Raw genomic sequence first — 22,437 nt, 5'->3', positions numbered from 1 at the left:
GGGGAAACAAATATTATAAAAAAGGTGTATGTAAACTTTTGTTCAGGGTCATTTGGGTAGTTTCTGTCATCATTATGATTTAAAAAGAGTAAACACAGCTGATTGATAATAAATGTCTTCAGCCAAACTCTAACCTGAGTGAAAGAAAAGTTTTTGTGTTATCATTCATATTCTCTGAAAATGGCCAAGAAATCATAAATTCTGGCAGAGTATGTAAACCTATGAGCACAACCGTATATAGATATATCTATATATATATATATATATATATATATATATATATATATATATATATATATATAGATATCTATATATAGATATAGATCTATCTATAGATATATATATATCTATCTATAGGTATATATATATATATATATATATATATATATATATATATATATATTCACTTATACATACTCGCTGATATCAATTACCATTACCTATTTTTTTGTGCAGTGTGGGCAATTTGCACCCATACAAAATGATTGCCCCAAATCTCACTGCAAAGAATCGCAGACTAGGTCTGACAGAATGAATCTGTCGGATATTACGATCGTGTATGGGCTCCAGCGGACATTTTTTTCCCAAAAGTCAGACAGACCTAGAAAAAAAACAAGTTTCAAATCTTTGACGGACTCGAGTCCAGTCAAAAAACATCAGTTTGTCTGTATGCTAGTCCGACGGACGAAAACCGACACTAGGGCAGCTACTGGCGACTGGCTATGAACTTCCTCATTCCTTCTAGTCCGGTCGTACGTCATCACGTTCAAATCCGGTGGACTTTGGTGTGCTTGTGTGTGGCCAAGTCTGTTCGTTTGGAAAGTCAGTTGAAACTCCCCCGAAAGTCAGCCGGCAAGACCGTCGGACCTAGTTCGTCGAAAAGTTTGGTCGTGTGTACGCAGCATAAGGCTGCATGTACATGGGCATTTTAAAGTAATCACATTTATGCTGGATCTTTTTGCCAGGGGCTGGCAGAAAATGCAATATAATAAAATGCCATGTGTAGTGCGTATTTACATGTGTTGATGTGTATTTATGTACATAATGTATACGTGCACAATTTCATTCTAGTGGCTAGAATATTCATGTTTCTGCACGGATACGTGTAAATTGTGCCAGCACACATCTCTCTGAACACAGGTCTGCCCAGCCCTCTTCTTTGTAGGGAGAACAACAGTATTTAATTGCCATTTTTTTTTTTATGTATCCAGCAAACAACAAAAAACTGTCTGGCAAGTAATGAAAGTTATTTGCATGGGAAATCCTCTCCTACAATGCTGATGCCTTTCCTTCAGATATGCCACCTGTCAATGCATACAGATTGCACATAAAGACAAATGCTCATTGTATTTTTAGGGAAGCCGTATAAAATGCAATCAAATATATTTTGCAAAAAGAAACTGTAGCCTAAGATACAGAATTATCATGCCTTGCTTATTCAGGTAGTCCTAGCATACTACACAATGCACTTACATATTACTTACGCTATAGAAAATATGTTCTGCTTAGATCACAGTTCAAAATTATTCATGCTTTTTGTACACTTCTGTATATCAGTTTTCCCAATCATGAGCAAGATATAGCCCCTTTCATGCAGGTGTTCCATTTGTTTGTTTTCCATCCATCTGTTGACAAATAAAAACGTATTCCTATGGTCAAACGGGTGTAAAAGAATATCGTCCGTTTACATCAGTTTTTCATTTGTTTCCGTTAAGGTCCATTTTTTTAAGTGGGACAAGTCTGCATTTCTGTTCCCTTTAAAAAAAAAACATAAGTGGACGAAAAATGGATGCAAATGGATGAAAAACAAATGTTAATGAAACAGAACTAAACAGAAGATTTGTAGGTGGACCCAATCGGACCATCCATTGCCCTCTATGGAGCTGTAGATGTCAAGGGACATGTGTCCGTTGACATCAGTCAACATCCGATCCACTAAAAACAGATGGATTCGGGATCTGTTCCCCATCTGCCTGGCGTATTAAATGACAGTCAGATGGAAACAGACGACCACCCATAAAGGAGAGCAAGCTGTGTCTGCTCTGTATATGTGGAGCAGACACGGACCTGTCATCTGCCTGCTCAGCAGGGATTAGTGGACAGATTCTCCACTGAGCAGGCAGATCCGCTGCCAGGGTCCGCCCATCTGAAAGGGGCCTAAACTGAATCTGTTTTTTTCTTAGCAAAAATGTGACTGAATGGATGACGCCCATGCAAAAGAGGCCATAGACATCATTAAAAACCTCACAAAGATTTTAATCTTTTCCACTATACTAAAAAAATGTCTGTGTTGCTGTCTCTGTTCCCATCAAAGAGAATTTCTATCACTTCCTGTTCCTCTCACCCTATCTCAGGCTAGGTTCTATCCGAAACAAAAATGGATTAAGACTATACCTGTCTTTTGAAACTAAACAAATGTGTTTTTTTCTGATTAGATATGCTTTTGCATTTGAACGCTTAATCCTATTGGTGGTACTGGCATCAGCACTAGGGTGCCCAGGTGTCCCGTATTGCCTAGGACAATCCCTCAATTAGCAGGTCTGTCCCGGGCACCCTCATTTCGGGACAATACAGTGTCTCGGAATTGCCCTGGGTCGATCTAATGCCCCCTAAAATAGCCTATGCATCGTCTCTGTCTCACACTGTCTCTGCCTGTGGTGGACCCCTAGCTGGCAGAGACCCTTTTTATTTTATTCACCACCACCGCTGGCTCAGTGTCCAAACTGGTTGCTACCTGCCGCCCGCTTGGCATGTAGCAACCAGTGACGTCATGAGCAGGAGAGAAGCAGTGACCCAGGATTCACAGCAGAGGAGATTTAACTTCCTCCTCCGCGCCTACTGTTTAGCTCCACCCACCTCCTCCCTGTATGTTCTCGAGTCCAGCCAGGCAGCAGAAGAAACATCTGAGACAGACTTCAGTGCACAAACGAAACGTAGAGATGGTAGAAAGGCAAGTAAAATGCTAAACACTCACCAACATGACAGATCCATCGGGTTTAAAATTCTGTCAGCTCTCCCCGAGCAGCCTGAGTTCTGTGCTGAACTGTCAGCACTTCTCAGGAGCTCAGAGTGTGTGACAGGCTGGAGAGAGCAAGCAGATAAGGGTGGGCAGATAAGGGTCTGCAGGAGGACACATCCTTAGATATCAGGGCAGAGTTTATGATGGGACTTGAAATCCTTCACTTTTGGGGGATGTGACCCCCCTGAAAGTGAAGAACTACAGGTCCCAGCATGAACCCCTCAGAGCTGAAGAGGATTCCCTCATCACTGCACACATGATAACTCCTCACACCCGGCCCTTCTGTCCAGCTGTTCACTGTCTCTTCTCCCCCAATATTTGTTTGGCTCTCACTACACCTGCAGCCCCCTCATCCTCCTTCATCCTCAGCCTTTCATGTTCTGACACCTTTTCACCTACTGGTCTTTTTAAACCCGCTGTATGCCAAGCAATCCTCTCAGCAATGGCCCATCTCTCATCTGCAACTATCACAGCCTCAGAATCTTGCCAGCATTCCATTCTTTGCTCCTTCAACCTGCCCGAATTTTTTTTTCTCCACTGCAGAGGTGTAACTACAGGGGTCGCCATTGCAACTCAGCCTCATACTCCAGGGGGCCCATGCAGCTTCCCTCTAAACCTGTATAGGAGGGGCGGCATATAGAGGAACTGATACCCACCATGTTCTTCTTGCAGCCACTGAATGCCTGCAGGTGGTAAAGGAGGAAAAGCGAGCATTCAGTGGCTGCAAGAAGAACATGGAGGGTATTGGTTCCTCTATATGCCGCCCCTCCTATCCAGCTTACTTCTGCTGCCCATAGGCCCCTCAATGCTCTCCTGGCCCCTCTGTGATCTTCCCCAGCAACTTTTCTGCTCTCTCCCACCCCACCCCCCCTTCTCCATCCCCCTGCTGTCCTCTGGTCCCACCTGTGCTCTTCTTCAGTCCCCCACCCCGTGCTGTTCTCCATTCCCCCCTTTGCTGTTCTCAGGTCCCCCCTCTGTGCTGTTCTCCAGTCCCCCCTCTGTGCTGTTCTCCGGTCCCCCCTCTGTGCTGTTCCTCGGTCCCCCCCCGTGCTTTTCTCCAGTCCCCCCGTGCTGTTCCCCGGTCCCCCCCCCGTGCTGTTCCCTGGTCCCCCCCATTGCTGTTCTTCAGTCCCCCCTCCCCCATGCTGTTCTCCGTTCCACCCTTTGCTGTTCCTGGTCCCACCCGTGCTGTTCTCCAGTCCCCCCATGTTGTTCTCCAGTCGTCATACCCCGTGCTGTTCCCTGGCCCCCCCCCCCCCAATGCTGTTCTCCAGTCCCCTCCTGTGCTGTTGTACACTACATTTATTGCTAGCAGACGGCAACGTACTGGTATGTTGCGGTGTACTTCCTGGTTTTCAAGCACGCGTGTACACGTCCCCTGCTCATCTATGCTGTGGTTGGACACAACACAAGTTTGTCAGCAGGTTACAGCCAATGATTTTGGCTGTACACCTGCTGATCAGCTGTGTCCACAGCAAAGAGTTCTTTGCTTACAAAATCTGAATTACTGGAGAAAAGACAGATCCTGTGAGTAAAAGCAGCACACATACATACTTGTTAGGCACACAATTAAACCCTTGATTGCCCTTTTGATCACCCCTGTCACCCATTGGTGTCATTATTACAGTTACAGTAATATCAGTGTATTAGTGTTATTAGTGACATCATTGTCAGTTAGTGTCCCTCCCAGCCAGTGTCAGTTAACGCTAGATTGCCTGCCATACTATCACATTCACACCATAATTCACTGACTACCACCATTACTGGTATAGCGTCTATAGCTGCATAAATTCCAGTATATATACCATAGTTTGTAGACATTATAACTTTCACACAAATCAATAAATATATATCTCTTGGGATTTTTTTTTTTTTTTTTACCAAAGACATGTAGCAGAATCCATTTTCAGTCTTTTTTTCAGTTATATAATAAAAATAAAAGCTCAGTTGTGAAAAAATACCACCACCATTCTAGAGAAAACTGCAAACAGGTAGGTTTCTCTTACTACAAAAGAGCCTGCCTGCTCACAATTTTTTTTTTAATTGCACTTTAAATGTGTACTTTGTAGAAGTTCAGCCAGATGCTAAGCTAAAACACAAATTCATCCAATATATTTTTTGTAGCTTTGGATGGAGTGTGGAAGAATTTGTTTGTGCTACCATTCTCTGCTTTAAGAACTGCAAAATTTGGGGTTACCTGAATTTGCATTAAATGGCAAATCAAGACAATGCAAAATGTTGCAGATTTATATCTTGTGTCACACGTTCCCAGTACCCACAGCAGTAGATGTCTTCAAGCCATAGGCTTGAATCTAGCCTTGCTTATGCATGTCACGGTCTGGGGTCAAGCTCAGAACAGAGCCTGTAGCAATAGAGGTTCACAGGTAGTCATCTAGAAATATACAAATTCCCCTAGTGAATCATGTGGGTTCACCTAGGGTGCGCATTTTAAGCACTAACCAATATTCACCAGATATCCTGATGTTGGAGATTGATTTTCGGCGCAGTTCTGACGGACTTTCAGAATGAACGGACTTGCCCACACACGGACTAAAGTCTGTTCATTTTGAACGTGACTTCAGTTACGACGGGACTAGAGAGGGAGCCAAAAGGGGGGAGTTTGGGACTTTAAATGAGGCACAAAAAATGTACCTCCATCCCGGGTTCAAGTACATAAGAAGGGAATGTGGGACTTTAAATGAGGCAATTGACTTGTGGAGGTAGAGTATTTAGTAAACATTTTTTATTTGTAACACTAGTAAAAAAGTATTTTCATATATACATACATGCACACATGGTATAAACATAATGGATACATATATGTCTGCTTGGCAGCACATGAGAGATAGTAAACATTGATGAATGTAATACAAGGTATTTCATATTAGCAGGCATTGGTACACCATATGCAAAAGAGCTGCTAAAAGATAAGTACACATACACATTAATAGTTACATAGTACTCAATACATTTTGAATGTATGAAAGATATATATGGGCCAGTGAATAAGTAATGAGCCAGACTTGACTGAGCACCCCATGGAGTAGAAAGGGAAGTCAATCTCGCAGCTTTCATTGGCGAGATTAACACCTTGCGAGTCCCGTCGCCTGGTATGGATTTTAAGGGGAATCCCCTACGCTGAAAAAACGGCGTGGGGGTCCCCCCAAAGTCCATACCAGACCCTTATCTGAGCATGCAGCCCAGTCGATCAGGAAAGGGGGTGAGGACGAGCGAGCGCCCCCCCCCCTCCTGAACCAATACCGGGGCGCATGCCCTCAACATGGGGGGTGGGTGCTTTGGGGAAGGGGGGCGCCCCGACAAGGGCTTCTTCCCAACAACCCCTGGCTGTTGTCGGGGTCTGTGGGCGGGGGGCTTACCGGAATCCGGGAGCCCCCTTTAATAAGGGGGCCCCAAGATCCCGGCCCCCCCACCCTATGTGAATAAGTATGGGGTACATCATACCGCTACCCATTCACCTGGGGGAAAAAGTGTCAATAAAAAAACACACTACACAGGTTTTTAAAGTAGTTTATTAGGCAGCTCCGGGGGTCTTCTTCCAACTTCGGGGGTCTCTTCCTGCCTCTCTGCGCTTTCCGGTTTTTCTCCCGCTCTCTGGCCTCTTCTCCCACTCTCCGGTTCTTCTGCCGGGCTCCTCCGATATCTTCTGCTCTTTTGCCGCTCTTTTGCTAGCGGTGGCCCAGCTTTCTCCTTCGTCGTCGCCATTGCCATCTTCTGTTCTTCCAATGTTGACACTACGCTCTCTCCCGCTGTAATGCAGTGGACACGGTGCGTAACGACCTATATAGGCATAAGGGACGAGGTCACCGGGTGATGTTACCCAGTGACCCCGCCCCGTATGACGTCACAGCCCCGGGGCACGCTGGGACTGTGATGTCATAAGGGGCGGGGTTCGCCAGGTGACATCACCTGGTGACCCCGCCACTTATGCCTATATAAGCGTTGCGCACCGTGTTCACGGCATTACAGCTGGAGAGAGCGTTGTGTCAACATCGCAAGAACAGAAGAAGGAAGAAGAAGAAAAGAAGAAGACAGCGACGAAGAAGGAGAAAAGCCGAGCCACCGCTAACAAAAGAGCGGCAAAAGAACAGAAGATAGCGGAGGAGCCAGGTAGAAGAACTGGAGAGCAGGAGAAGAGGCCAGAGAGCGGGAGAAGATCTGGAAAGCACGGAGAAGTCAGAAGAGACCCCCGGAGCTGCCTAATAAACTACTTTAAAAACCTGTGTAATGTGTTTTTTTAATTGACACTTTTTTCCCCAGGTGAATGGGTAGGGGTACGATGTACCCCATACTTATTCACATAGGGTGGGGGGCTGGGATCTGGAGGCCCCCTTATTAAAGGGGACTCCTGGATTCTGATAAGCCCCCCGACCGCAGACTCCGACAACCAATGGCCAGGGTTTTCGGGAAGAGGCCCTTGTCCTCATCAACATGGGGACAAGGTGCGTTGGGGTGGGGGGGCCCCTTTCCCAAAGCACCCACCTCCCATGTTGAGGGCATGCGACCTGGTACTGTTCAGGGGGGCGTGCTCGCTCGTCCCCACCCCCTTTCCTGACCGGCCGGGCTGCTTGCTCGGATAAGGGTCTGGTATGGACTTTGGGGGGACCCCCACGCAGTTTTTCGTCATAGGTGGTTCCCCTTAAAATCCATACCAGACCTAAGGGACATTGCCGCTTATCTCTCACGCTCGCTGCAATAGGAAAATGTGTTTTTCCTATTGCAGGGATGTACAGTATCCTGCAGCCGAAACCAGCGCTGGATAGGATCGCGCTGGAAACATTCTCGCGGGCAGGTGCTGTAGCTGCCCTTGCATTGTATTTGGTCCATCGGACCAGCATACAGACGAACGGGCTTCCCGATAGGAACTGGGTCCAGCGGACTTGCGGCTGGAAGATTTAAAATGTGTTTTATTTCTAGGTCCGTCTGACTTTTGGGAAGAAAAAGTCAGACGGAGCCCAGACACGATCAAATGGTCCAACGGATTCTGGTCCGCCAGACCAAGTCTGCCGGAAAGTCTGATCGCGTGTACGGGGCATTAGATTACCCATAAAGGGAAAAAGTAGATATATAAAATATGCACAATATAAAATGAACATATATAAATTTATACAGTGGTATAATGTACTGTTTTCTGTACGGCCAGCATTTTGCCACAAACTTGGCATACCTCGCTGCCCTCACTCTGTGGTTACATTATCCGTCGCCATATTTTATACTTTGCTCTGATTAAGTACGTTTATGAAGCTGGATACCTTTTGGTTGTATACATATTCTTTATATTGAATCTCTAGTTATACTACATATATCCTTTCATCTAGGAGTGCTGCCCTCTACTTACCATCAGCACTGTGGTGTATTTGCACATGGCGTGTTCCTATGCCCACCCCAGGCATTTGAGCTGATTTATCCGTTACCGACCTCTGTTGGTAGGAGTATATGATATATGGTTCCATAATGTCTGATATAAGTTGTACAACAATGATATGTTACTAATACGATGTTTTAGATAACAAAGAAATTGAACATACAGTGCCTTGCAAAAGTATTCACCGCCCCTTGGCATTTTTTGTGTTTTGTTGTCTCACAGCCTGGAATTAACATGGATTGTTTGAGGATTTGCATCATTAAATTTACAGAACATGGCCACAACTTTGAAGATTTTTTTTTATTGTGAAGTAAACAACAAATAGGACAAAATAACAGAAAAAGTCAATGTGCATAACTATTCACCCCCTTAAAATCAATACTTTGTAAAGCCACCTTTTGCGGCTATCACAACTCCAAGTCGCTTTGGATAAGTCTCTATGAGCTTGCCACATCTTACCACTGGGATTTTTGCCCATTCCTCCTTGCAAAACTGCTCCAGCTCCTTCAAGTTGAATGGTTTGCGCTTGTGAATAGCAATCTAAGTCTGACCACAGATTTTCTGTTGGATGGTCTGGGCTTTGACTAGGCCATTCCAACACATTTACATGTTTCCCCTTAAACCACTCAAGTGTTGCTTTAGCAGTGTGTTTGGGGTCATTGTCTTGCTGGAAGGTGAACCTCCATCCTAGCCTCATATCACACACAGGTTTGTTCAAGAATATCCCTGTATTTAGCACCATCCATCTTTCCCTCAACTCTGACCAGTTCCCCAGTCCCAACTACTCAAAAACATCCCCACAGCATGATGCTGCCACCCCCATGTTTCACTGTGGGGGTGGTGTTCTTTGGGCGATGCTATGTTTGGCGCAAACCCAACACATCACGTTTTCTTTGATGGCCAAAAAGTTAAATTTTAGTCTCAACAGACCAGAGCACCGTCCTCCATACATTTTGGGAGTCTCCCATGTGCCTTTTCACAAACTCAAAACTAGCCATTTTGTGTTTTGCTGAACGTAATGGCTTTCTTCTGGCCACTCTGCCATAAAGCCCAAATCTATGGAGCGTACGGCTTATTGTCGTCCATGTACAGATACTCCAGTCTCTGCTGTGGAACTCTGCAGCTCCTCCAGTGTTACCTTAGGTCTCTGTGCTCCTAGGGATCATCAAAGATTTCGATTTTTTTTATAACCTAACCCTGACTTGTACTTTTCAACAACATTGTCCCTTACTTGTTTGGAGAGTTCCATGGTCCTAATGGCAGTGTTTGGTAAGTGGTGCCTCTTGCTTAGGTGTTGCAGCCTCTGGGACCTTTCAAAAAGTTGTGTATATGTAATAACAGATCACACAGGCTGACATCATTTCACAAATTATGTGACTTCTGAAGGTAACTGGTTGCACCAGAGCTTTTTATGGGCTTCATAACAAAGGGGGTGAATACATAGGCACATGCCAATTATCATTTTTTTATTTCTGAAAAATAGTTTTATGTATGTATTTTTATTAATTTACTTCGCCAACTTAGACTATTGTGTTCTGATCCATCACATATAGCTCAAATTAAAAAAACATTGAACTAAAGGCTGTAATGTAACAAAATAGGCAAAACGCCAATGGGGGTGAATACTTTTGCAAGGCACTGTATGTCTGGGTTGTGAAGAAGCCAAGTTTGTGGCAAATTGTTGACCGTATAGACAACACTACATCATACCACTATATAGATGGGTTTCGCCTAAATTTTTACATTTTACATTGTGTGCATATTTTATGTATCTACTTTTTCTTTTTATATGGGTATTCTAAGATTCTTCCAACATTTTAAATGCTTTAAAATAAAAGTTCATGATTTTATCAAAAATGTCTCCTCTCTGTGGCCGATATAGTCTGTTATTGTAACTTACTGGGATACCACTGGTCAATTGCTAATAGTTGTGTATTTATTTTTGGATGAGGCCCAAGTCTATCTCTTCTTTTCTTCAGTAGCAGATATAGCAGGTAGGGATCAAGTAGAAGCGTAGGCAGTAAACAGACCAAGGGTCCTAGGGCTACGCGTTCGTCTGATCTCATCCAGCTACTATTTGAAAGCATAGTCAATGAACAAGCCAAGGATCGATAACATATAGTAGCTGGATGGGATCAGACAAAAGCATAGTCGATAAACAAGCCAAGGACTGGTAACAAGTAGTAGTAAAGATAAGGACAGGAGCAAGTATGCAAAGGAGCAAGATTTCAGCTGGAGAGAGCAAAATATTCTGACAAACATGAAGTACAGAGACATGGCTTAAGGCTCTATTCACACTTTTATGACTCCAAAGTTGCGCCGACTTTGGGGTGCAACTTTGACGCAACTTTGGTGGGTGCAACTTGGATACAACTTTGGCTTTGACCAGTAATAATGCACAACTGTTTCACATAAGTTGCACTGTATAACATTCAGGTATGACTTTCATGCAACTTCTGAGGTTTAACATTGAAGTCTATGGCCCTCAAGTTGCATAAAAATCAGACCAAAGTAGTGCATGAACTACTTTGAAGTTGCTGCAACTTAAGTCGCGCATATATGAATGGTTATCATTGGAAAACATGGGGAAGGACTTGTCATGCAACTTGATGACAACTGGCACAAGTGTGAATGGAGCCTAAATCAGGAAGTTTATGAGAGAAGCAAAGGGTTCAAGGTTCAAGAGAAGAAAGATACAAGGCAAAGGGTTCAAGGTTCAAGAGAAGAAAGATACAAGGCAAAGGGTTCAAGGTTCAAGAGAAGAAAGATACAAGGCAAAGGGTTCAAGGTTCAAGAGAAGAAAGATACAAGGCAAAGGGTTCAAGGTTCAAGAGAAGAAAGATACAAGGCAAAGGGTTCAAGGTATAAGAGAAGAAAGATACAAGGCAAAGGGTTCAAGGTATAAGAGAAGAAAGATACAAGGCAAAGTTGTCTAAAGAAACAGGAAGGGAGCTGTCCAGCATCCATGGTGGCAAAGCAAGAAAAGCCACAGCCAGACACCACAGAGGTCTCAGGTTCAGACCCAGGTCCAGGATAAAGTATTTCCTCCAATTGTTGTATGCTTTCTTCTTCTAGACAGCATTTGAAAACATCAGGGTATAGTGATTGCTGTGATTCCTTTCTAGCCTCGCAAGCCATGGTTTTCTTTACTAAAGTGATTACCAGACCTCCTGTTTTTGCTCCTGGAGATTCCATTGCTCATTCATCAAGACCACATGGTTCACCCACATCCAGAGAAACTCCATCCAGTTGAGGATGCCAACCTCTGGCATTTGACCCTCAAGACAGTCTACCACAGGCCACAGGGCTTTGGAAATATAGGTGTTAGGCCATAAAAAAAACCAATCTATGTTTAATGCAAGACAGAGTAGCCCTGAGAACTTTTTCCTCATTCCAGTCTAAAGTAATGTTTACATTTCACTTTAACCACTTCAATACAGGGCATTTTCACCCCCTTCCTGCCCAGGCCAATTTTCAGTTTTCAGCACTGTAACATTTTGAATGACAATTGCACGGTCATGCAACACTGTACCCAAATGATCATATCATTTTTTTCCCCACAAATAGAGATTTCTTTGGTGGTATTTGATCACCTCTGTGGTTTTTATTTTTATAAACAAAAGAAGAGCGACAAGTTTGAAAAAAAACAATATTTTTTACTTTTTGCTATAATAAATATCACAATTAAAAGAAAAACAAAAAAAGACTATATTTATCGGTGTGCAACATGCACTTTTTCCCCCTGAAAATGAGGGGGAAATCATGTGTACGTTTTATACACCTGATCCCTGCTACCTCGGAGTGGAAGGAGGGGACACAGTGTAACTGTACCACAGTGATTTATCTTGGCTTTTCTACTTTTCCTTTAGTAAATCAGCCCTATACAGTGTAAAAAAAAAAAAAAAAAGCCTTGGTTCATACTAGTGCAATTTCAGGTGCAATTTGAGTCGCACAGAATTGAATGGCAATGGAAATCACATTGTTTTCAATGGTGCCCATTCACATCAATGCAGAACAGAACAGTGTTTTTGGGGAAAGGGTCAAGTGATATTTTGGTGCCATTCCAGTGCAATTTTGGCCCCATAGAATATGCAAACCACATCAGCAAGTCGCACTCATGGTGGATAAAAATCATTTTTTTACATTTAAATCGGATTTTATTGATTTTTTATCAAATTTATTTTAATAAAATGCTTTTGGAGTAAAAATCTATCGTTTGATAAACTCATTCAATGAATCCAAGCTCTGCAAACTGAGATAACATGCGCTGCACTGATGCATTCATACAATATCACAGTAACCATGAGCTAAAAGTTCTGGAATATTCCTTTATACCATTGTTTGTAAATCTATGTACACTACAAACTGTATGATTGTTTAAAGATAAATGCATCTGTACCAGGCTCTAAGTGTGAGGAGGAAGGGCAAGCAGTAAAAATGAAAAGTGAAGTCTTCTAATCAGCTTATAAACTTTGTGATCTTTCTGCACATAGCTTGAAGTGCCTTTATTCCTCCCTTGAGGAGCAAAATGGCAGAAGGCCAGAAAAGAGACCCAGTTTGGTGATATTTATATATATAGATATATAATGAATTTTCTCTACCTATGGGTAAAGCAGGTAATAAGTCCTTACATTTAAAGAGCACCTGTCATTTCAGATCCATCATGGCAGCACCTGTTAGCGAGCATCCACTCACCTGCTGCCGCCCCCTCCCTCACCTTGTGTCACTGCCGCATCATCAGCCATCCCATTAAAGTGAAGGACTGTCGGTGAGTCAACAGCGGGTTAGATGAGGAGCTGCTGCGGGATAGAGATAAAAGTTGCTCTTTAAAAATTATGATTTAAATTAAGCCTTTTTACTAGTGATTTAAATCAAGATTTAAATCAACTTGATTTAAATCAAATCCGCCCTGGTTGCACTACATAATCGCACTGAAAATCAGATCAAATCACAGCTGCAGAGGTGTGAACCAAGCCTAGGTAATTTAACCGCTTAACAACCAGCCCATAGCCGAATGACGGCTACAGGGCTGTTGCTTAACTCATAGTACGTCCTCCCAGAATTCCGCATGCACTCAAGAACATCTGTGACCGCATCACGGATCACGGTAAACAGCCACTCGTCGCGGCCATTTATCACGTGATCTCTCCGGAGCGATCACTTGTAAACAAACCGGCTTCATTTCATGATGACGGTTCCTCACTCCCCTCACTGTACCGATCGGTATAGTGCGAGGAGAGAGATCGGTGGCAGCAGCGCTGTGGGATAGATCTGTAGTGCCCACAGCACTGCTCACTGACAATTAACCCTGCAATACCCTGCCAATACTTTGCAATACCCAGCAATTCCAAACATATGAGAGGTATTCTATGAAAATGTATCCAGTCATTTACATATGAAAACGGTGGTGCAAGGCAATCAATAAGGATTCCTTTGGAGTGGGGGATGATTACACACCTATGTAGTGGGGGTCATGAATTTCCGGTAAGAAGTGAATTCAGACATATGGTGGTGGATTGAACACTGTTCATCTATGGAGGATCTCATTTGTATCTAATTACAGCTGGACTGTTTCTCTGTTCACCAATTTCTAAGTTTATAGAGACTTTTTTCTGTGTTCACGGGGTGTTTTTTTCATAGATTTGATCAACTGATTTACATTATTTGTACTATTTGTCACTAAGGTTGTGGTCTGCCCACCTAAGGGTAGGGCAGTTAGTATAAATTACACTATTGGTTTATGTATTTTGGTTTATACAGTTTCCCCATCAGTTGGTGGCAGAATAGAATTGTATTTATTTGTTACATTCTTTATATTTGCACAGTAGGCTTTTGCCTTAATTTATAGTACACTCAGCGCAGCTTATTATTTTTTCTATTACAAGGGATGTTTACATTCCTTGTAATAGGAATAAAAGTGATCCAAAAATTGTTTTGGGGGGGAAAAAGTGTCAAACTAAAATAAATAAAGTAAAATGAACAATAAAAAGAAAAAAATGTAAAGCCCCCCTATCCCCGTGTGCTCGCATGCAGAAGCGAACGCCTACGTAAATCCCGCCCACATATGAAAACGGTGTTCAAACTACACATGTGAGGTATTGCTGCGAACGTTAGAGTGAGAGCAATAATTCTAGCCCTAGACCTCCTCTAGTAACTCAAAACATGTAACCAGTAAAAAGAAAAAAATAAAGCGTCGCCTATGGGGATTTTTAAGTAGCGAAGTTTGGCGCCATTCCACGAGTCTTTGCAATTTTGAAGAGTGGCATGTTAGGTATATATTTACTCGGTGTAACTTCATCTTTCACATTATACAAAAAAATTGGGCTAACTTTACTGTTTTGTTTTTTTTAAAGCACAAAACGTTTTTTTTTTCCAAGAAAAACGCGTTCGAAAAATTGCTGCGCAAATACCGTGCAAGATAAAAAGTTGCAATGACCGCCATTGTATTCTCTAGGGTCTTTGCTAAAAAAACATATATAATGTTTTGGGGTTCTCTGTCATTTTCTAGCAAATAAATGATGATTTTTACATGTAGGAGAGAAATGTCAGAATTGTCCTGGGTGCTCCAGAACGCCTGATGGCGCTCCCTGCATGTTGGGCCTCTGTATGTGGCCACATTGTGTAAAAGTCTCACACATGTGGTATCGCTGTACTCGCAGTAATAGCAGAATGTGTTTTGGGGTGTAATTTGTGGTATGCATATGCTGTGTGTGAGAAATAACCTGATAATATGACAATTTTGTGAAAAAAAAATGTGATTTTGCAAAGAATTGTGGGAAAAAATGACAACTTCAAAAACTCATCATGCCTCTTACTAAATACCTTGAAATGTGAAGAAGGGATCTCACCGCTCCAGGAGCACACTGTCTCTGTAAACCCCACGCAAAATTGAAAAAATGAATAAAACACGGCATGGTCACCTGCCGTAACAAGGGGTGGAGCCTCATGGTGACGTCACCAAATGGCCACGCCCCATGGCAATATAAGAACTGGCAGACATCACAGATGACACAATGGCGGGAGCCAGCGTCGGAGGAGGACAAGGTCAGCTGCGGAGAAGACAGCAGTGGAATGAGAAGACCAGAGGGAGAACATCATCCCCGAAGTGAGAAAACAGCAGCAGAGGGAGAAGAAACGGTGGCAAAACCAGAGAAAGAAGACACGTTGTAGCTATGACGGTGGGCATTCTTCACACTCATTTACATGGGGGGGGCGGGATCTGAGAGCCCACTTGTTAAAGTTGGCTTCCAGATTCAAACGTCCTGCTTGTAGACACCCACAACCACCGCCCAGGGTTGTCGGGAATATGGGGACAAGGTGATTGGGGTAGGGGGACGCAGAGCTCCCCTGCCCCAAAGCACCCACCCTCCTATGTTGAGGACATGTGGCCTGTTATGGTCCAGGAAGGGAGGGCACCAGGCTGCATGCTCGGATAAGGGTCTGGTATAGATTTAGGGGGGCCCCACACTGGGTTTTTTGGGGAGGTTTTTTGGCATGCGGTTTACCCTCAAAAGCCTTACCAGACCAAAGGGTCTGGTATGATCTTGGGGGGCCCCACACCGTTTTTTTTTTTTTTGGCTTAGGGTCCCCCCTCCCCCAAGATTCATACCAGCCTTAAAGGGCCTGGCATGGTCGGATCGAATTTGGTTCTCCTTCACTGAAGTCACATGGAAGTCGGACATGAAGTCACAGGGCAAATTCGGATTGGAAGTCGTTTGACTTTCGTATCGGATCAGTGTGAACAGCCTTAGAAGTGCAATCCATTATTAGTAGTACACTCCTTCTACAATCTGCTATTAGTAGTATAATCCACTATTAATAGTACAAGCCTTTTACAATCCACTATTACTAGTGCAAGCCTTTTACAATCCACAATTGGTAGTACAAGCCTTGTACAATCCACTGTTAGTGGTGCAAGCCTTCTACGATCTACTATTGGTAGTACAATCCAGTGTTAGTAGTGCAAGCTTTGTACAATCCACTATTAAAAGTACAAGCCTTGTTCAATCCCCTTTTAGTAGTGCAAGCCTTGTACAATCCATTATTAGTAGTACAAGCCTTGTAAATTCCACTATTAGTGGTACAAGCCTTGTACAATCCACTATTGATAGTACAGTTCGCTGTTAGTAGTACACTCCTTGTAAAATCCACTATTATTAGTACACCCCTTGTACAATCCACTATTAGTAGTACACTCCACTATTAGTGGTACCCTTCTTGTACAATCCACCATTAGTAGTACAATCCACTATTAGTAATACAATCCACTATTAGCAGTACACTCCTTGTACAATCCACTATTAGTAGTACACTTCACTATTAGCAGTACGCTTTGTGTACAATCTACTATTAGTAGTACAAGCCTTGTACAATCCACTATTAGTAGTACAAGCCTTGTACAATCAACTATTAGTGGTACGCTTCCTGTACAATCCACTTTTAGTAGTACAATCCACTATTAGTAGTGCAAGCCTTGTACACTCCACTATTAGTAGTACACTCCTTGTACAATCCACTATTAGTAGTACACTCCACTATTAGTGGTACGCTTCTTGTACAATCCACTATTAGCAGTACAAGCCTTGTACAATCCACTATTAGTGGCACGCTTCTTGTACAATCCACTTTTAGTAGTACAAGCCTTGTACAATCCACTATTAGTAGTACAAGCCTTGTACACTCCACTATTAGTAGTACACTCCTTGTACAATCCACTATTAGTAGTACACTCCACTATTAGTAGTACACTTCTTGTACAATCCACTATTAGTAGTACAAGCCTTGTACAATCCACTATTAGTAGTACAATCCACTATTAGTAGTACAATCCTTGTACAATCCACTATTAGTAATATAACCCACTATTAGTAGTACACTCCTTGTACGATACACTATTAGTAGTACACTCCTTTTACAATCCACTATTAGTGGCACGCTTCTTGTATAATCCACTATTAGTAGTGCAAGCCTTGTACAACCAAATATTAGTAGTACAATCCACTATTAGTAGTATACTCCTTGTACAATCCACTATTAGTGGTACACTTCTTGTACAATCCACTATTAGTAGTACAAGCCTTGTACAATCCACTATTAGTAGTTCAATCCACTATTGGAAGTACAATCCTTGTACAATCCACTATTAGTAGTACAATCCACTGTTAGTAGTACAAGCCTTGTACAATCCCACTATGAGTAGTACAAGCCTTGTACAGTCCACTATTAGTAGTACAATCCACAATTAGTAGTAAAATCCTTGTACAATCCACTATTAGTAATGCAATCCACTATTAGTAATACAATCCACTATTAGTATTACAGTCCTTGTACAATACATTATTAGTAGTACACTCCTTGTACAATCCACTATTAGTGGCACGCTTCTTGTACAATCCACTATTAGTAGTACAAGCCTTGTACAACCAACTATTAGTAGTACAATCCACTATCAGTAGTACACTCCTTGTACAATCAACTATTAGTGGTACGATTCGTGTACAATCCACTTTTAGTAGTACAAGCCTTGTACACTCCACTATTAGTGGTACGCTTCTTGTACAATCCACTATTAGTAGTACAAGCCTTGTACAATCAACTATTAGTGGTACGCTTCCTGTACAATCCACTTTTAGTAGTACAAGCCTTGTACAATCCACTATTAGTAGTACAATCCACTATTAGTAGTGCAAGCCTTGTACACTCCACTATTAGTAGTAAACTCCACTATTAGTGGTAAGCTTCTTGTACAATCCACTATTAGCAGTACAAGCCTTGTACAATCCACTATTAGTAGTACAATCCACTATTAGTAGTACAATCCTTGTACAATCCACTATTAGTAGTACAATCCTTGCACAATCCACTATTAGTAATATAACCCACTATTAGTAGTACACTCCTTGTACAGTATTACAGTCCTTGTACAATACATTATTAGTAGTACACTCCTTGTACAATTAACTATTAGTGGCACGCTTCTTGTACAATCCACTATTAGTAGTACAAGCCTTGTACAACAAACTATTAGTAGTACAATCCACTATTAGTAGTACACTCCTTGTACAATCAACTATTAGTGGTACGATTCGTGTACAATCCACTTTTAGTAGTACAAGCTTTGTACACTCCACTATTAGTAGTACACTCCTTGTACAATCCACTATTACTAGTACACTCCACTATTAGTGGTACACTCCTTGTACAATCCACTATTAGTAGTACACTCCACTATTAGTGGTAAGCTTCTTGTACAATCCACTATTAGCAGTACAAGCCTTGTACAATCCACTATTAGTAATATAACCCACTATTAGTAGTACACTCCTTGTACAATCCACTATTAGTGGCATGCTTCTTGTACAATCCACTATTAGTAGTACAAGCCTTGTACAACCAAATATTAGTAGTACAATCCACTATTAGTAGTATACTCCTTGTACAATCCACTATTAGTGGTACACTTCTTGTACAATCCACTATTAGTAGTACAAGCCTTGTACAATCCACTATTAGTAGTTCAATCCACTATTAGTAATACAATCCTTGTACAATCCACTATTAGTAGTACAATCTACTGTTAGTAGTACAAGCCTTGTACAATCCACTATTAGTAGTACAAGCCTTGTACAATCCCACTATTAGTAGTGCAATCCTTGTACAGTCCACTATTAGTAGTACAATGCACAATTAGTAGTAAAATCCTTGTACAATCCCCTATTAGTAATACAATCCACTAGTAGTATTACAGTCCTTGTACAATACATTATTAGTAGTACACTCCTTGTGCAATCCACTATTAGTGGTACGCTTCCTGTACAATCCACTATTAGTAGTACAAGCCTTGTACAATCCACTATTAGTAGTACAAGCCTTGTACAATCCCTCTATTAGTAGTACAAGCCTTGTACAATCCACTATTAGTAGTACAATCCACTATTAGTAGTACAAGCCTTGCACAATCCACTATTAGTAGTACAAGCCTTGTACAATCCACTATTAGTAGTACAATCCACTATTAGTAGTACAAGCCTTGTACAATCCACTATTAGTAGTACAATCCACTATTAGTAGTACACTCCATGTACAATCAACTATTAGTGGTACGCTTCCGGTACAATCCACTTTTAGTAGTACAAGCCTTGTACAATCCACTATTAGTAGTACAATCCACTATTAGTAGTACACTCCATGTACAATCAACTATTAGTGGTACGCTTCCGGTACAATCCACTATTAGTAGTACAAGCCTTGTACACTCCACTATTATTAGTACAGTCCTTGTACAATCCACTATTAGTAGTACACGCCACTATTAGTGGTACACTTCTTGTACAATCCACTATTAGTAGTACAAGCCTTGTACAATCCACTATTAGTAGTACAATCCACTATTAGTAGTACAATCCTTGTACAATCCACTATTAGTAATATAATACACTATTAGTAGTACACTCCTTGAACAATACACTATTAGTAGTACACTCCTTGTACAATCCATTATTAGTGGCACGCTTCTTGTACAATCCACTATTAGTAGTACAAGCCTTGCACAATCCACTATTAGTAGTACAATCCACTATTAGTAGCAGACTCCTTGTACTATTAGTAGTAGACTCCTCGTACAATCCACTATTAGTGGCACGCTTCTTGTACAATCCACTATTAGTAGTACAAGCCTTGCACAATCCACTATTAGTAGTACAATCCACTATTAGTAGCAGACTCCTTGTACTATTAGTAGTAGACTCCTCGTACAATCCACTATTAGTAGTGCACTGTATGTGTAGTATGATGGAGGCCATGAAGTGTATGTAGGTGATGCCATGATGTACGATGCTGGGTCAGTGATAATGAAGCGGGTGCCCACATTCTGTCCTCATGTGAGGTGGATGCTGGCCGCTCAATGACCTGATATGACTGGGGATCCCTAGCAGAGATGTGTGTGTGGTGTGTGTGTGTGTGTGGTGTGTGATGCTATGTACTAAGAACACACTGCTGTTTTGTAGGAGAGATGCATATTATGGAGGGCAGTGAATGGGGTTGCTGGCATGCTGTGTAGATGTAGGAAGGTGTCCAGGACCAGTGCCAGGAATGGCCCCCGGCAGGCAGGCAGGCCAGTGATGGACATGATGGAGGGCTGTGTCTGTACTCACACACTCTGCAAGGCTCAGCCTGAAGCATGGAGTCTCAGCGAGGACAGGGAGCACATTGCCGGCTGTGGGCTCATTCTCCGGAGCGGACAGTGACAGGCCCAGAACCGGCGGGCTGCTCTACACATCCAGGAGGCAGCAGCCGCCGCAGAGTCCCTTCCTCCTCCTCGGCTGAGTGGACGCTTCCGGGGCCTCCCGCCCTCCCATTGGCTGTCTGCCACACAAGCCCGTCTTCCCCGGCTGACTGTACGGCGGTGTGGTGCAGAGAGGAGCGGACAGGTGATGTGCAGCCTCCTCCTCATACACTGGACGATGCTACACCGACCTGAAGGAGAGACATGAGAACAAGGACGCTGGAACTGTATGAGGATGGAACCCTGAGGGCTTCTTATGTGTGGTGACCTGTTCATGGCTATGGAACATAGATGACGATTGTCTTCTCTGTGTCTGCACTTTACACTGCTCACTAGATTACACAGCCATGCACCACACTGAGCGGAGCCTGGCGGATCTGGGGGGTCAGAGAAAAGTCAAGGAGTCCTCATCAGTGACCCTTATTACATCAGTTTCTATCAGAGTGCCCCCTTATGTTAGATGTCCCCATTAGAGTGTCCCCTTATGTTAGATGTCCCCATCAGAGTGCCCCCTTATGTTAGGTGTCCCCATTAGAGTGTCCCCTTATGTTAGGTGTCCCCATCAGAGTGTCCCCTTATGTTAGATGTCCCCATCAGAGTGCCCCCTTATGTTAGGTGTCCCCATTAGAGTGTCCCCTTATGTTAGGTGTCCCCATCAGAGTGTCCCCTTATGTTAGATGTCCCCATCAGAGTGCCCCCTTATGTTAGGTGTCCCCATAAGAGTGCCCCCTTACATAAGGTGTCCTCATCAGAGTGCCCCCTTATGTTAGGTGTCCCCATAAGAGTGCCCCCTTACATAAGGTGTCCTCATCAGAGTGCCCCCTTATGTCAGGTGTCCCCATCAGAGTGCCCCCTTACATAAGGTGTCCCCATCAGAGTGCCCCCTTATGTCAGGTGTCCCCATCAGAGTGCCACCTTACATAAGGTGTCCTCATCAGAGTGCCCCCTTACATAAGGTGTCCTCATCAGAGTGCCCCCTTATGTAAGGTGTCCCCATCAGAGTGCCCCCTTACATAAGGTGTCCCCATCAGAGTGCCACTTTACATCAGGTTCCCCCATCAGAGTGTCACCTTACATAAGGTGTCCCCATCAGAGTGTCCCCTTATGTTAGGTGTCCCCATCAGAGTGCCCCCTTACATAAGGTGTCCCCATCAGAGTGTCCCCTTACATTAATGTCTCCAACAGAGTGCTCCCTTACATAAGGTGTCCCCATCAGTGTGTCCTCTACATCAATGTTTCCATCAGAGTGCCCCCTTATCTTAGGTGTCCCCATCAGAGTGCCCCCTTATGTTAGGTGTCCCCATCAGAGTGCTCCCTTACATAAGGTGTCCCCATCAGTGTGTCCTCTACATCAATGTTTCCATCAGAGTGCCCCCTTATGTTAGGTGTCCCCTTCAGAGTCCCCCCTTATATCAGATGTCCCCATCAGAGTGCCCCCTTACGTTAGGTGTTCCTATTAAAGTGCCCCCTTACATCAGATGTCCCCATCAGAGTGTCCCATTACATCAATGTCTCCATCAGAGTGCCCCCTTACATAAGGTGTCCCCATCAGAGCGCCCCCTTACATCAGGTCTCACAACCTAAGGCTGGGTTCACATTGCAGCGATGCAGGAACGCTGCGATTCCGCTGCGGTTTCCGCATTGCATGCCTCCCGGCGGCAGTTCAAACTGCCCTATGCGAACTGCTGAGAGTGTCAGTGAAACGTTAATGACACCCCCAGATCAGTTTGCATATCGCAGTGCGATCTGCAA

General features: G+C 43.2%; 1 protein-coding gene across 2 annotated transcripts in view; it reads right to left on the bottom strand.

The window, feature by feature from the left end:
• The window catches only part of ZMAT3 (zinc finger matrin-type 3), a 99,783-nt gene extending 78,931 nt beyond the window's left edge, over positions 1 to 20,852 (bottom strand). The window contains exons 1-2 of one of the 2 annotated variants that reach the window (XM_077487938.1): positions 20,555 to 20,852; positions 1,485 to 1,625 (exon numbers count right to left, since the gene is read on the bottom strand). The gene's annotated coding sequence lies outside the window, so the exon portion shown is untranslated. The remainder of the gene's footprint in view (positions 1 to 1,484; positions 1,626 to 20,554) is intronic. The other variant, XM_077487937.1, reaches the window with a different exon arrangement.
• Between the last annotated feature and the right edge of the window lie 1,585 nt (positions 20,853 to 22,437).

This window comes from Lithobates pipiens, unplaced genomic scaffold, assembly GCF_037356315.1.
Source record: "Lithobates pipiens isolate NorthernLeopardFrog02 unplaced genomic scaffold, aLitPip1_a1.2 Scaffold_18, whole genome shotgun sequence".
Taxonomy (NCBI): Eukaryota; Metazoa; Chordata; class Amphibia; order Anura; family Ranidae; genus Lithobates; species Lithobates pipiens.
The sequence above is the reverse complement of the archived record's forward strand: the minus strand, read 5'-3'. Positions and strand labels throughout refer to the sequence as shown.